Below are 13,659 nucleotides of genomic sequence, written 5' to 3'. Positions count from 1 at the left end.
ATTTATCTTTCTTACCCTGAACACCACACGATACATGATATAATTATTTATTACTGTTCCTGTCTCACTAAGTGTGTGCTCCATGAGAGCAGGGAGCCCATCCCCGGGACCTGGAATTTGTTGGTATGTATTAGGTCTCAAGGAACATTTTTTGGGTTGTGTGGTTTACAATGGCTTCCTGGATAGCTTTATTGCTTCCCAGAAAAGTTCTAACCTAAACCACCCCTGCGTTCACTCTGAGTAATGGGTCTGTAGCCAAAGAGCAATTCCTAGACAGAGAACACCACACACTCGGCACTGGGACGGGCCTGTTTTGTGCTTGGCTCTTCTACCTTTTGCTTCCCTGCTGCTGCTGAGGGTAAACAGCAGCAGACAGAGACTGAGAATGGGAGCAGGGGCGCCTAAAAGAAGGAGACGCTGACTCACACAGTGAGGGTAGGGCCAAGGGCCCTGCTTTTATAGAGCCACACAGAATAATCCTTCGTAACAGGCAGAACTTCCATCCTCTCTTCCAGTCGTCCAACTCTCTAGTACCACAGAGCTGGTAAAGCTGTTTATAAATAGGCTTTCATACCCAATCGAGGAAAGAGTCTACTTTTGACTGCACCACTGAAGGTAAGACTTGAATGTGTCTCATCAATATGCAGCCATTGCAGTTCATTCACGTGGAAGATCACGTTTACTCCTTTGGCCCTTTACAGGGCTGATTCCATTGAAGCAATTCTTCATCAGCAGTTCACATTCTATCTAAACTTGTATTTCAAAGCTGTGTTTGGCATAGAGATAAACTTAACTGGTTTGAAAGGTTGTTTTGTGTGTTGGCATTTGGCCTTGCTGGGCAGTGGGAGCTTTTGAACTGACAATTCAAACAGCTATCTTCTGATGGAAAGTGGTCACATGGATAGGGCTGTGGGTCAAGTGAAGAAACATTTTTGGATTAATATGAATGGAATTTTTTTTTTGCATGACATTGATTTTAAAAATCTGATAAAAGTAAGCGGCTCACAGGGTGGGGGAGTGAGGGCTGAAAAATAACATTTGGACTTTAGTAAGACAATTAACTCAGCACTCAGCTATATTATGTATCCTCCATTTGTCCTTCACAACTTGCAGCTTGTGCCACATGTGCAAGCATTTCTCCTTGTCACTAGGGCTTGCCGGCTCTGGGTACAGAGAACGGGCAGTGAGTCCCCCCTGGAAACTCCTTTCCTTCAGGATGCAGCGTGGTGGAAATGTGGTGAAAATATGTGTTTGGTGATTCAGTGCATTTAATGCCCATTTATTGAACTATAAAAATGGCTGAGGCCCAGATAGGAGACAAGCGGAGATCATGACCTTTTATTAAGGACCTTCCGGCAGGTTATAAACCAACTCTGGAGCAAGCATACACACCTGTTTCCGTCTTTGTGCCATCTACCCTGACTCACTCAGTAAGATGGTAGGTCCAAGATTCATTCTCCTGGCCCTAGAAAGTGCCTGGCACAGGATACTCAATAATGACTGCTTAAAAGAATTAAATGATCACAAAACAGAATTTCAGAAATGGAGGGACTTCAGAGATCAAGTCCAAGAACCTGATTTCATAAAGAAGTGTGTGAAGAGCTGAAATAATCTGCCGAAGATCCCATAAGGCTGACAGCCACCAACAATCAGGGCTTTTGGTTCCTTGCCAGACCTTTTTCCACTAGAAAAACAAACATTTCAGAACTGGAAGTGGTCTTGGCACTCGTGAAATCGCTTTATGTTTTGTGTGTCTGTGTGTAAATGTGAGTAAGTTCTGGGTCACAACTGATTTCTTTCAGCTTGTGGTATAAAAAAGAAAAAAAAAAGGAAGTTGTCTTTCGAATGCTCTTATTTTATAGATGAGAAGACTGAGGTCCAGAGTCAGGACTCATTCTCTAGGAACAGGTTTAAACCTGGGGTTTTCCTGAGTCAAAGTGCCAGGCTCTCCAGAGCTTAGCCAAAGTGCCTGTTGGGCGGTGAGACTATGTCACCCCATCACAGTAAAACACTCCACGAGGACCTTGAGCTGTGGCAGTGCTTAGCACACTCAGTACTCAGAAAGTGTTTGCTGAATGAACACAGTACTAAGGGTATTTTGAGGTGGGCCATGTAAAGAACAGCTACAACATTACAATGTCAAAATACACTTTTAACAGAACACTTACATCTAAATGTGTTTCCAGCTATCCAGGCTGTGTACATTTATTTCAATATGCTGCTGCTGTTCAAAATCCTTCTGAAAGCTTTCCTTTGGCATTTCTTCCTGAGTTCTTGAAGTCCTATAAAACCAAGGTCTCATTACTTGAGAGCCACATCTTCTTTCTGACCTAAACACAACTTTTTTAAGTAAAATTTCCTGTCATGTTCACATATTTTATTTATTCAACAATGTTTATTAAATGTCTTTTGTAGGCCAGTATTACTGACTTCAACTCTGTGTATAAGCAGCATATTCACTGAATGCCAGGCATTGTCTTTATGAGTACTTCTTATAAATGATTTATTTCATCTCCCTCAACAACTTTAAAGGGTCAGTATAGAAACTGAGGCTTAGAGAGATAAAACTGATTGTCCCATGACACAAAGCTGGGAAGAGATGAATTTAAATCCAGGTCTGACTCTAGAGTTCAATGGCTTCAACATTCTGATATTTACCAAGTTAGAAAATATCCTTCAACATAATTTTTAAGGGCTCTGAGGCATTCCATTGTACACATGGACTGATGTACCAAAACAGCCTTCTTCTGTAGAACATTTCTATTCTTTCCACTAATAATATTGAAAAAATTCTGTGATGAATATCCTTGGAGATAGATCTTTACATGTATCCCTTGATCTTTCTTCAGAAGAAAATTCTAGATACATGTTTTTAAGGCTTTTTAACTGCCTTCTGCAGTATATGAAGTCATTGCTTTTCAGTAGTTATATTATTTTAATTACTGTCAATTTGGGATATATAAAAAGATAACTTCAAATGTTTATTAGCGAGGAAAACATTTCTTTTTTCATTTGTATTCTAGTTTTGTGAACTGCCTTTTGTTGCATTTTTAAAAAATTGAGATATATGTCTTTTGCCTTTTGCTTTGCAAGTTTTTTTCTTTTTTTAATAATTTTATTTATTTATTTTATTTTTGGTTGCACTAAGTCTTTGTTGTTACACCCAGCCTTTCCGCAGTTGTGGAGCACAGGCTTATCATTGTGGTGACTTCTCTTGCAGAGCACGGGCTTCAGTAGTTGTGGCACATGGGCTTGGTGGCCTCACAGCCTGTGGGATCTTCCTCGACCAGGGATCAAACCTCTGTCTCCTGCATTGGTTGGTGGATTCTATACCACTGAGCCACCAGCCCTGCAAGAGTTTTTAAAATTAAGGACGTGTCGCACAGAGTCGGACACGACTGAAGCGACTTAGCAGCAGCAGCATTTGTCTACATTTCATACTGCCAACATTTTACCCTTGTTTGTGGTTTAGCTTTTCATTCTTTTAAATTAAATCTGTTTCAAAGTTTTATGCATGCAAATCTATGTATTTTTTATGATTTTTGCTTTGAAAAACATTTATGACTCAAAATTATATAGGCACTTTCTGTATTTTCTAGTGATTTTCTTTAAGGTATTTTAAAAAATAACCCATATTTGAAAATTTATATTGATGATTGGTATGCAGTGGAAACTCTAGCTTAATTTTTCCAAATAGAAACCAACTATCCCAGAACTCTTTGCTTGAACAATATTTTCCCTCTCTGATTTTTAAATTGATATATCTCATTGGATTAAAGTATACAGCATAATGATTCAGATATGTAATTACTGCAAAATAATCACCACAATGAGTCTAGTTAACATCCGTCACCATAGGTACAGATTTTTTTTCTTCTGAAGAGAACTTTTAAGATTTACTCTCTTAGCAGCTTCAAGTATGTAATACAGAATTATCAACTATAGTCAACATGCTGCACATTACATCCCCATGACTTACTTATTTTATAACTTGAAGTTTATAAAGGTCTGTCTAGTCAAAGCTATGGTTTTTCCAGTAGTCATGGATGGATGTGAGAGCTGGACTATAAAGAAAGCTGAGAGTCAAAGAATTGATGCTTTTGAAGTGTGGTGTTGGAGAAGACTCTTTAGAGTCCCTTGGACTGCAAGGAGATCCAACCAGCCCATCCTAAAGGAAATCAGTCCTGAATGTTCATTGGAAGGACTGATGCTGAAGCAGAAACTCCAATACTTTGGCCACCTGATGCAAAGAACTGACTCATTAGAAAAGACCCTGATGCTGGGAAAGTTTGAAGGTGGGAGGAGAAGGGGAGAACAGAGGATGAGACAGTTGGATGGCATCACCGACTCAATGGACATGAGCTTGAGTAAGCTCCGGGAGTTGGTGATGGACAGGGAAGCCTGGCATGCTGCAGTCCACGGGGTCGCAAAGAGTTGGACATGACTGAGCGACTGAACTGATGATTGATGATACCTTTTAACCTTCTTAACCAATTTTACCCACTGCCACTCTACCTCTGATTTAAATGCTATTTTTATCATATACTAAACACATGTATATACTAATACTTAGGTCTGTTTCCTGGCTTTAAATTTTATTTTACTGATCTGTCTATTCTATGCCAAATCTTGCTTCATAACAAATTTAAGAATTAAAAAAGTAAAACATTAGTTTAAGGTGTACAACTTGTTGATATGATATTCATATATGGTGGAAAATTATCGCAATCAAGGTAACTGACATAGTCATCACTTCACATAGTTACTTTTTTCTTTTCTCTCTTCATTTTTGTGGTAAGAAAACCTAAGATCTACCCTCTTAGCAATTTCAAGTGTAAAATACAGTACAGTTAACTACAGCCACATTGTTATTCATGTATTTATCTTTTTTAATGTACCTTGGTAAAGTTTTGTTCTTTCCTTCAGGTAGATCTTCATACATTTTAAGTTTCTTTTAAAGTTTATTCCCGGTGATATATATACATACATGTACATACATGCAAATATATATGCACATATATATACAGGGATACCGTGGAGATACTATGCATCCAGTTCCAGACCACTGTAATAAAGTGAAAGTTACAATAAGTGAGCCACATGAATTTTTTTGGTTTTCTGGTACATATAAAAGTTACATTTACATACTATAGCCTATTAAATATACACTAGTATCACATATAAAAATGCACATATCTTTATTAAAAATATTATTAAAAAGTGCTATCATCTGATCCTTGAGTGAGTAGTAATCTTTTTGCTGGTGGAGGTCTTGCCTTGATGCTCATGGCTGCTGACTGATCAGGGTGGTGGTTACTAAAAGCTGGTGTGACTGTGGTAATTTCTTAAAATAAGGCAACAACAAATTTTGTCACATCAATGGACTCTTCCCTTCACAAATAATTTTCTATAGCATCTGATGCTATTTGGTAGCATTTTACCCACAGTAGAACTTCTTTCAAAATTGAAGTCAATCTTCTCAGCCCTGCTGTTGTTTTATCAAGTTTATGTAATAGTCTAAATCCTTTGTTATCATTTCAAGTTTTATCCATTAAGGTTTCATCATGAGGTTGCAGCAACTCAGTCACATCTTTAGGCTCTACTTCTGATTCTAGTTCTCTTGCTATTTTCATCTGCAGTCACTTCCTTTATTAAGTCTTGAACCCCTCAAAGTCATCCATGAGGGTGCAAACCAAATCCTCTGAAACTCCTGTTAACGTTGATATTTTGACTTCTTCCCATGAATCACAATGCTTTTAATGGAATCTGAAATGGTGAATCCTTGCCAGAAGGTTTTCAGTTGACTTTGCCCACATCCATCAGAGGAATCATTATCTATTGCAGCTATAGCCTTACAAAATGTATTTCTTAAATAATAAGACTTGAAAGTCAATTACTCGGTGATCCAAGGACTGCAGAATGGATGTTGTGTTAGCAATCATGAAGAAAACACCAATCTCTTTGTAAATCTCCATCAGAGGTCTTGGGTGACCAGGTGCATTGTCAGTGAGCAACAGTATTTTGAAAGGAATCATTTTTTTCTGAGTAGTAGGTCTCAAGAGTAGACTTAAAATATTCAGTAAACCATGTTGTAAACAGATGTGCTATCATCAAGGCTTTGTTTTCCACTTAGAGAGCACAGGTAGGGTAGACTGAGCATCATTCCTCAAGGGCCCTAGGACTTTCAGAATGGTAAATGAGCACTGGCTTCAGCTGAATGACACTAGCTGCATTAGCTCCTAACAAGAGCCTGTCCTTTGAAGATTTGAAGCCAAGCATTGATTTCTCCTCTCTAGCTATGAAAGTCCTAGGTAGCATCTTCTTCCTATAGAAGGCTGTTTCATCTATATTGAAAATCTGTTGTTTAGCCACCTTCATGAATTATCTTAGCTACATCTGCTGGCTAAGTTGCTGCAGCTTCTACATCAGGACTTTCTGCTTCCCTTTGAATTAATGCTTTTATGTTATGGAGATGGCCTCTTTCCTCAAACCTCAAGAACCAACCTCTCCTAGTTTCAAACTTCTCTTCTGCGGCTTCCTCCTCTCTCTCAGCCTGCACAGAATTGAAGAGAGTTAGAGTCTTGCTCTGGATTAGGCTTCGGTTTAAGAGAATGTCGTGGCTGGTTTGATTTTCTATCCATTCTCTGCATCAGCAATAGGCTGTTTTTCTTTCTTATCATTTGTTTTCTCTGGAGTAGCACTTTTAATTTCTTTCAGGAATTTTTCCTTTGCATTCACAACTTGGCTCACTGTTTGGCTCAAGAGGCTTAGCTTTCAAGCTGTCTCAGCTTGTGACATGCCACCTTACTAAGCTTAATCCTTTGACGTAAAGTGAGAGACATGACTCTTCCCTTCATTTGAACAGTTAAGAGGCAATTTTAGGGTGAGTAATTGACCAAATTTCAATACTGTTGTGTCTCAGAGAAGTCCAAGAGGAGGGAGAGAGATGGGGGAATGGCCAATTGGTGGAGCAGTCAGAACACACGTAACATTTATCAATGATGTTCAGCATCTTACATGAGTGTGTTTGTGGCATCCCCCAACAACAACAGTAACACTCAACATCACTGATCACAGATCACCACAACAAACATAGTAACAATGAAAAAGTTTGAGATATTGCAAGCATTACCAAAATGTGATGGAATAAAGCAAACTGCAATAAAACAAGGAATACATTTTTATGTACTTATGTAAATTATATTTATGTATTTATGTAAGTTTTAATATTTATATATATGTTTTATGTATTTATATAAAATTTCTATAATTGCTACTTGAATGAGATATTTATCTTCTCATTTTATTTTCAAATGGATTATTGATAGTGAATATTAATTTAGTTTTTCAGCAAATACTGTGTGCTAGGCACAGTGCTAAACACCAAGACTATACTAGCACAAGACAGACATGGTCTGTGTACAGTATTTATAAATTGTAAAGTATTGATCACCCTTGCATTTCAGGGTGATGATGGTATGTTGGAATGGAATGTTATGGAATGCTTAGTGATGGAATGTTACTTTAATATATTGTACTAACGGATTAGATTTGGCAGTATTCCATTTTGAGTGTATGTTTATAAATTCCATATAAGTAGCTTAAGTCAGACTAGTCTATCTGGGCTCTGTGTGTGTGTGTGTGTGTGTATTTTAGCTTTGTAAAATAAATTAAGAATCTTGCTTTATTTCTATAGTTTACATAGCACTGGAATTAAGTGTTTCATTCTTATTCCTTGACAATCACATTTAATTCATAAAGTTCAAAGCAGAAGATTAGAACTGAGATAAGGCACTTGGTTTCTTGAGTCTCAGACATTTGAAAGAATTTATAAAATTGGGTGAGAACAGAGATTTATACAACAATAATCCAGATGACAAGAAATGTATTTCTTGTTTTGGTTTGGTCCCCAAATGGGATAACAGTGGTCTTATATGATTACTTCCTGAAAGAGCTAATTTTTTTTTCATCCGGGGAAGACACCAAACATGCCCTCATCCTAGAGCTGTTCATACTCTCTACAGTAAAGACTTGTCTGATGCTTTGGGGCACGAGTGATCGATTTGCTATGTATGAGGTGAACAGAAAATTCCAGTGATGACAACCTAGGGTCAAAAAGCAGCATGATCATTATTCCTTTCTCAAAGAATCTCTCAACATCATACACAAATTAGAGTCATACTTCTTGTCTTCATTCTCTTGAGTCCTTCTGAATTTGTACAACTATAGTTAAATCTATCAGGCCAGTTCCATGCCTCCTGCAGAGTCCAATACACAATCAGGCACTGAGCCCCAAACCCTGATTCTGAGATATAATATCAGTTCAGTTCAGTCACAGAGTCATGTCCCACTCTTTGCGACCCCATGGACTGCAGCACACCAGGCTTCCCTGTCCATCACCAACACCCAGAGCTTACTCAAACTCATGTCCATTGAGTCAGTGATGCCATCCAACAATCTCATCCTCTGTCGTCCCGTTTTCCTCCCGCCTTCAATCTTTCCCAGCATCAGGGTCTTTTCAAATGAGCCAGTTCTTCAGATCAGGTGGCTAAAGTATCGGAGTTTCAGCCTCAGCATCAGTCCTTCCAATGAATATTCAGGACTGATTTCCTTTAGGATGGACTGGTTGGATCTCCTTGCAGTCCAAGGGACTCTCAAGAGTCTTCTCCAACACCACAATTCAAAAGCATCAATTCTTCGGCGCTCAACTTTCTCATATCCATACAAGACTACCGGAAAAATCATAGCTTTGACCAGACGGACCTTTGTTGACAAAGTAATGACTCTGCTATTTAATATGCTGTCTACGTTGGTCATAACTTTTCTTCCAAGGAGCAAGTGTTTTTTAATTTCACAGCTGCAGCCATCATCTGCAGTGATTTTGGAGCCCCCAAAAATAAAGTCTCTCATTGTTTCCCCATCAATTTGCTGTGAAGTGATGGGAACAGATGCCATGATCTTAGTTTTCTGAATATTGAGTTTTAAGCCAACTTTTTCACTCTCCTCTTTCACTTTCATCAAGAGGCTCTTTAGTTCTTCTTTTCTTTCTGCCATAAGGGTGGTGTCATCTGCATATCTGAGGTTATTGATATTTCTCCCAGCAATCTTGATTCCATCTTGTGCTTCATCCAGCCCAGTATTTCTCATGATGTACTCTGCATGTCAGTTAAATAAGCAGGGTGACAATATACAGCCTTGACGTACTCCTTTCCCGATTTGGAACCAGTCTGTTGTTCCATGTCCAGTGTTAACTGTTGCTTCTTGACCTGCATACAGATTTCTCAGGAGGTATGTCAGGTGGTCTGGTATTTCCATCTCTTGAAGAATTTTCCAGTTTGTTGTGATCCACACAGTCAAAGGCTTTGGCACAGTCAGTAAAGCAGAAGTAGATGTTTTTCTGGAATTCTCATGCTTTTTTGATGATCCATCAGATGTTGGCAATTTGATCTCCGGTTCCTCTCCCTTTTCTAAATCCAGCTTTATAATATAATCCCGCTCATAATGTTTTTCTTTATATCCCTGAATGTATTTTCCAGTTTTTAAGTTTAAGCACGTTCTTACCTTCCCCAAGAACCTTTTCAGCACTTGGGGTTCCGAATCCCTTTCTAATAGCTATTGTGTTCATTTTCTATTGTCATGTAACAAACTGCCACCAGCTTAAAACGACCTCCATTTATTATCTTACTGTTCTGTAGTCAGAAGTCTGGTGGGCTTGGCAAGGTACTTGCCTCCAGATCTCAAAATGTCAAAATCAAGGTGTTAATAGGGCTTTGTTTCTTTCTGGAGACTCTGGGTAAGAATCCACTAGCACATTCACTTTGGTTGCCAGTGAAATATGGTTCTGTGTGGTTGTAGGGCTGAGGTCTAGTTTACTGTCTGGCTGATAGCCTGGGGCCCCTCTCAGTTCCTTATGTTTTTTACTATTTCTTGTCACATTGCTTCTACATCTTCAAAGCCAGAAATGATGCACTGAGTCTCCACGCTTCAAGTCTGTCTGACCTCTTTCTGTTCTCTGCTTGTAAAGGCTCATGTGATTAGACTGGGCTCACCCAGATCAAAGAGAATAATCTTTTTATTTTAAAGTTGGTAACCTTAGTCACATCTGCAATGCCCTTTTACCATTTTATATAATATACTCATATGTTCTAGGGGTTAGGGCATAGGCATCTTTGTGGGATTATTATGTTTATCAAAGCTTTCATCTCTTTATTTTCTACACAGGATATTTTAGAATCATCATGTCCCTTGAAGAAGAAGTAGAAGACAATTCCACCCATTTGGAAAAAATAAAACTACCACCCACATCATGCCCCAAACTCACATAGACATCATGCTTTCAGCTTATGACCATAAAGTTGTTTGATTCTGGCATCAGGCTCATTTGGTGGATTTAATATTTGAGATCACCAAATATTGACACACCATTAGGTGGCACTTGATTAGAAAGTTCGCTGCTGTCTAAATTTTTCCAAGGTAGCAATCTGCAAGATGCAGAGGAAACTGATGTAGATAGTAGGCAGAGTTGGGGATGGCATTCTTAGTGACTACAGGAAAATCCTTAAGGGCACAAACTATCCAAGACGTGAATATAATTTGTATATGCAAGCTGATTTTAGATAATTTAATTACTGCTTAGCAAATGTAAATGGAGTATTTAAAATCTTTCATGCATGATATTTAAAAAAAAATCCTGCAGTCAAAAAATTTCCTCTAATATATTTTTATTACCTATAGCATTTGTCCTAGGTTAACAATTGAGTAAATACTCATGGAAAACTTAATATGCAAGGTAGTCATGTAATGAGCACCACTGTGCTCTCCTATCTACCTTTGGGCCATATTTTGCACCAAGCTGTGCTTCTCTGAAATAGCACTGTCCAACAGAAATAGAATGCCAGCCATATATGTAATTTTTCACAGCTTTTTTGAGACATAATTTACATACCATAAAGTTCACATGTTAAAGCATATGATTCAATGTTTTTCAGTATATTTATAGAGTTGTGCAATCATCACATAATCTAATTTTAGAACTTTTTCATCATCCCCAACAGAAAAGTTGTACCCATAAGCAGTCATTTCCCATTCTCCCCTACACAGAGGCCTAGTCCACTGTTAATCTACTTGCAGTCTCCAGAGATTTTCCTATTCTTGACTTTCCATACAGATGGGATCATATAATATGTGGTGTTCTGTGATGGCTCTTGCACTTAGTATAATATTTTTAAGGTTCATTAATATTGTAGCATCCGTAAGTACTTGATCCCTTTTTATGGCTGAATAATATTCCAGTGTGTGGTTATAGCATATTTGTTTATCTATTGATCAGCAGATGAACATCTGAGTTGCTTCTGATTTGGGGCTATTTTGAATATGCTGCTATGGAGCATTCTTTATGTAGAATGTGGATATGTAGAAGTGAAACTGCTGACTAGAGATAACCATGTTTAGTTTTTTGAGGAACTGCCCAACTGTGTCAAAAATGGCTGTACCATTTTATATTATCAACACATATGCAATTTAGAAAAGTTTTATTGAAGTATAATTGATACACAATGAAATGTACTAATATGAAGTATATAATTTGGTAAGTTTTGACATGTATATATCTGTAAAGTCATAACCACAATCAAGATAATGATCATAAGCATCACTCCAAAATTTGCCTCATGCCTCTTTGAAATGCACTTCCCCCATCCTTCCACACTCCATAACCCTGTTATTCCCAAGCAAACACTGATCTGCTTTCTGTCACTATGGTTTAGCTTGTACCTTCTAGAATTTTACGTAAATGGAATCACCTTTGCAGTGTAAGTATTTCAAGCTTCATGTGTTGAACAGATCAATGATTCATTCTTTTTTATTGGTGAATAACATATATATTACTTTGTCCATTCACTCATTACTGATGGATATTTGGGTTATTTCTAGTTTTTGTTGTTCAGTTGCTAAATCATGTCCAACTCTTTGCGACCCATGGACTGCAGCGTGCTAGGCTTCGCTATTCTTCGCTATTTCCCAGACTTTGCTCAAACTTATGTCCATGGAGTTGATGATGCTATTTAACCATCTCATCCTTTGTCGCACCCTTCTCCTCCTTAGGGGTATTACAAATAAAGCTGCTATGAACATTCATGTATAAGACTTTGTATGGACATATGTTGTATTTTAGGGGGGAATATACCTAAATGTAATATTTGGATTATGTGGTAGGTACATATCTAACATTTTAAGAAACTTCCAAACTTATTTCCAAAATGGTTTGATTTTATATGATTCAATGTGACTTTCTCTGAGCTCACCCTACTTAAGATGGCTGATTTAAAATCCCTGTCAAGTTTAATGCCTGGGCTTCTTCAGGGACAGTTTTGTATTGACTGCTTTTGCTTCCATGTATGGGCCATACTTCCTTGTTTCTTGCATCCCTTGGGGTACAAGAAATGGGACTCAGGCAAGTTAAAATGCCACAAAGCTCACTGGTCTTATCAGGATGCTACTGTTTTTCTTGAAAAAAATGCTTCCTAAGCTGCTTCAAGCTTTTGATTACCGTCCAGAGTTCTGAAAAAGTTGATTCTGACAGTTTTTGCCAGTTTTTAGTTGCACTTTTAGAGGGGAAAGCTTTAGGTGTTTCTTACTCTATTATTTTCACTGATGTCACGCCTCTAAATTTTAAAAATCTGGTTTACTTTATACTTGCAACCCTACTCTTCCAATCAGCCACATTTCAAGTACTCAGTAGCTACATATGGCTAATAGCCACCATGTTGGACAGTGTAGGTTTATAAGAAAATTTCTAAGCAGAGTTATTTAAAGGAATATAAATGAAAAGTAAGGTCTTTAATTGTTTTTTTATACTTTGCCATGAAATGGTTTTCATGGCAAGGTAGGGACTCTATGAACCACAGGTTGCAAATAATAACAGCTACCACTACTTAAGCACTTTACTTAGTGCCAGGTAACACTTTAAGATGTACATGTATTAACACTTTTATTCTTTATAACAACCTAACAGAGTAGATATTATTGTGCTTTAAGAATGCAGAAAGCAAAACATTAAGAAGTTGAACAACTTACCCAAAGTCTCACAGTTAAAAGGTGGTAGAGCCCAGGTGCAAACCTTGAAAGTCTGGTTTAAAGTTCATGCTGTTAGCCACCACTCCATGCTACTTAGCAGACCTTAGAGGAGGAATCCAGAGAAAAAATTATTTTGGCCAAAAGAGGATAGGGTGGGGAGGAAATAGTACTATATGGAATATTTAAAAATTAAGAAAGTCTAATAGACACTTATAAAAAAATGTATTCATTGAGGGCTAGAATATACCTGTACCTAACCTATTACTTGATATTTAGTGGGCACTCAGATACTATATACTTTTTACATCAATTTAAAAAAGTATGACTACTCAGTGAATATTTGTTGAAAAAATGAGTCATTGTATGTACTAGGTTTTCACAAATGGCTCACTCCACGTCATTTTTAAAGGAGAGACACTGAAGGTCAGAGTTGTGGAATCATTCCTCCCCTCACTAGCTAGTTAGTGCAGGGATTAGACTAGAGATCAGTCCTCAAATTCCAGATCTTCTACCCTCTAGCTTTTTCTGAGTTCAAAAAGGATCAGAGTTACAAAGGATAAAAGCTTATTCCATATCACACGATCA

The 13,659-nt window shown here is 37.8% G+C and overlaps 1 long non-coding RNA gene across 1 annotated transcript; it reads right to left on the bottom strand.

Moving 5' to 3' along the window:
- Window positions 1-489: 489 nt before the first annotated feature.
- Window positions 490-13,181, bottom strand: LOC133070631 (uncharacterized). Its single transcript, XR_009696193.1, has 4 exons — window positions 13,075-13,181; window positions 4,899-5,065; window positions 2,169-2,282; window positions 490-907 (listed from the first exon to the last, which is right to left on the bottom strand). It is a non-coding gene; the product is annotated as an uncharacterized LOC133070631 (long non-coding RNA).
- Between the last annotated feature and the right edge of the window lie 478 nt (window positions 13,182-13,659).

The sequence above is a fragment of the Dama dama genome, chromosome 15, assembly GCF_033118175.1.
Source record: "Dama dama isolate Ldn47 chromosome 15, ASM3311817v1, whole genome shotgun sequence".
In the NCBI taxonomy this organism is placed as follows: Eukaryota; Metazoa; Chordata; class Mammalia; order Artiodactyla; family Cervidae; genus Dama; species Dama dama.
This window is presented reverse-complemented; position numbering and strand designations above follow the sequence as displayed.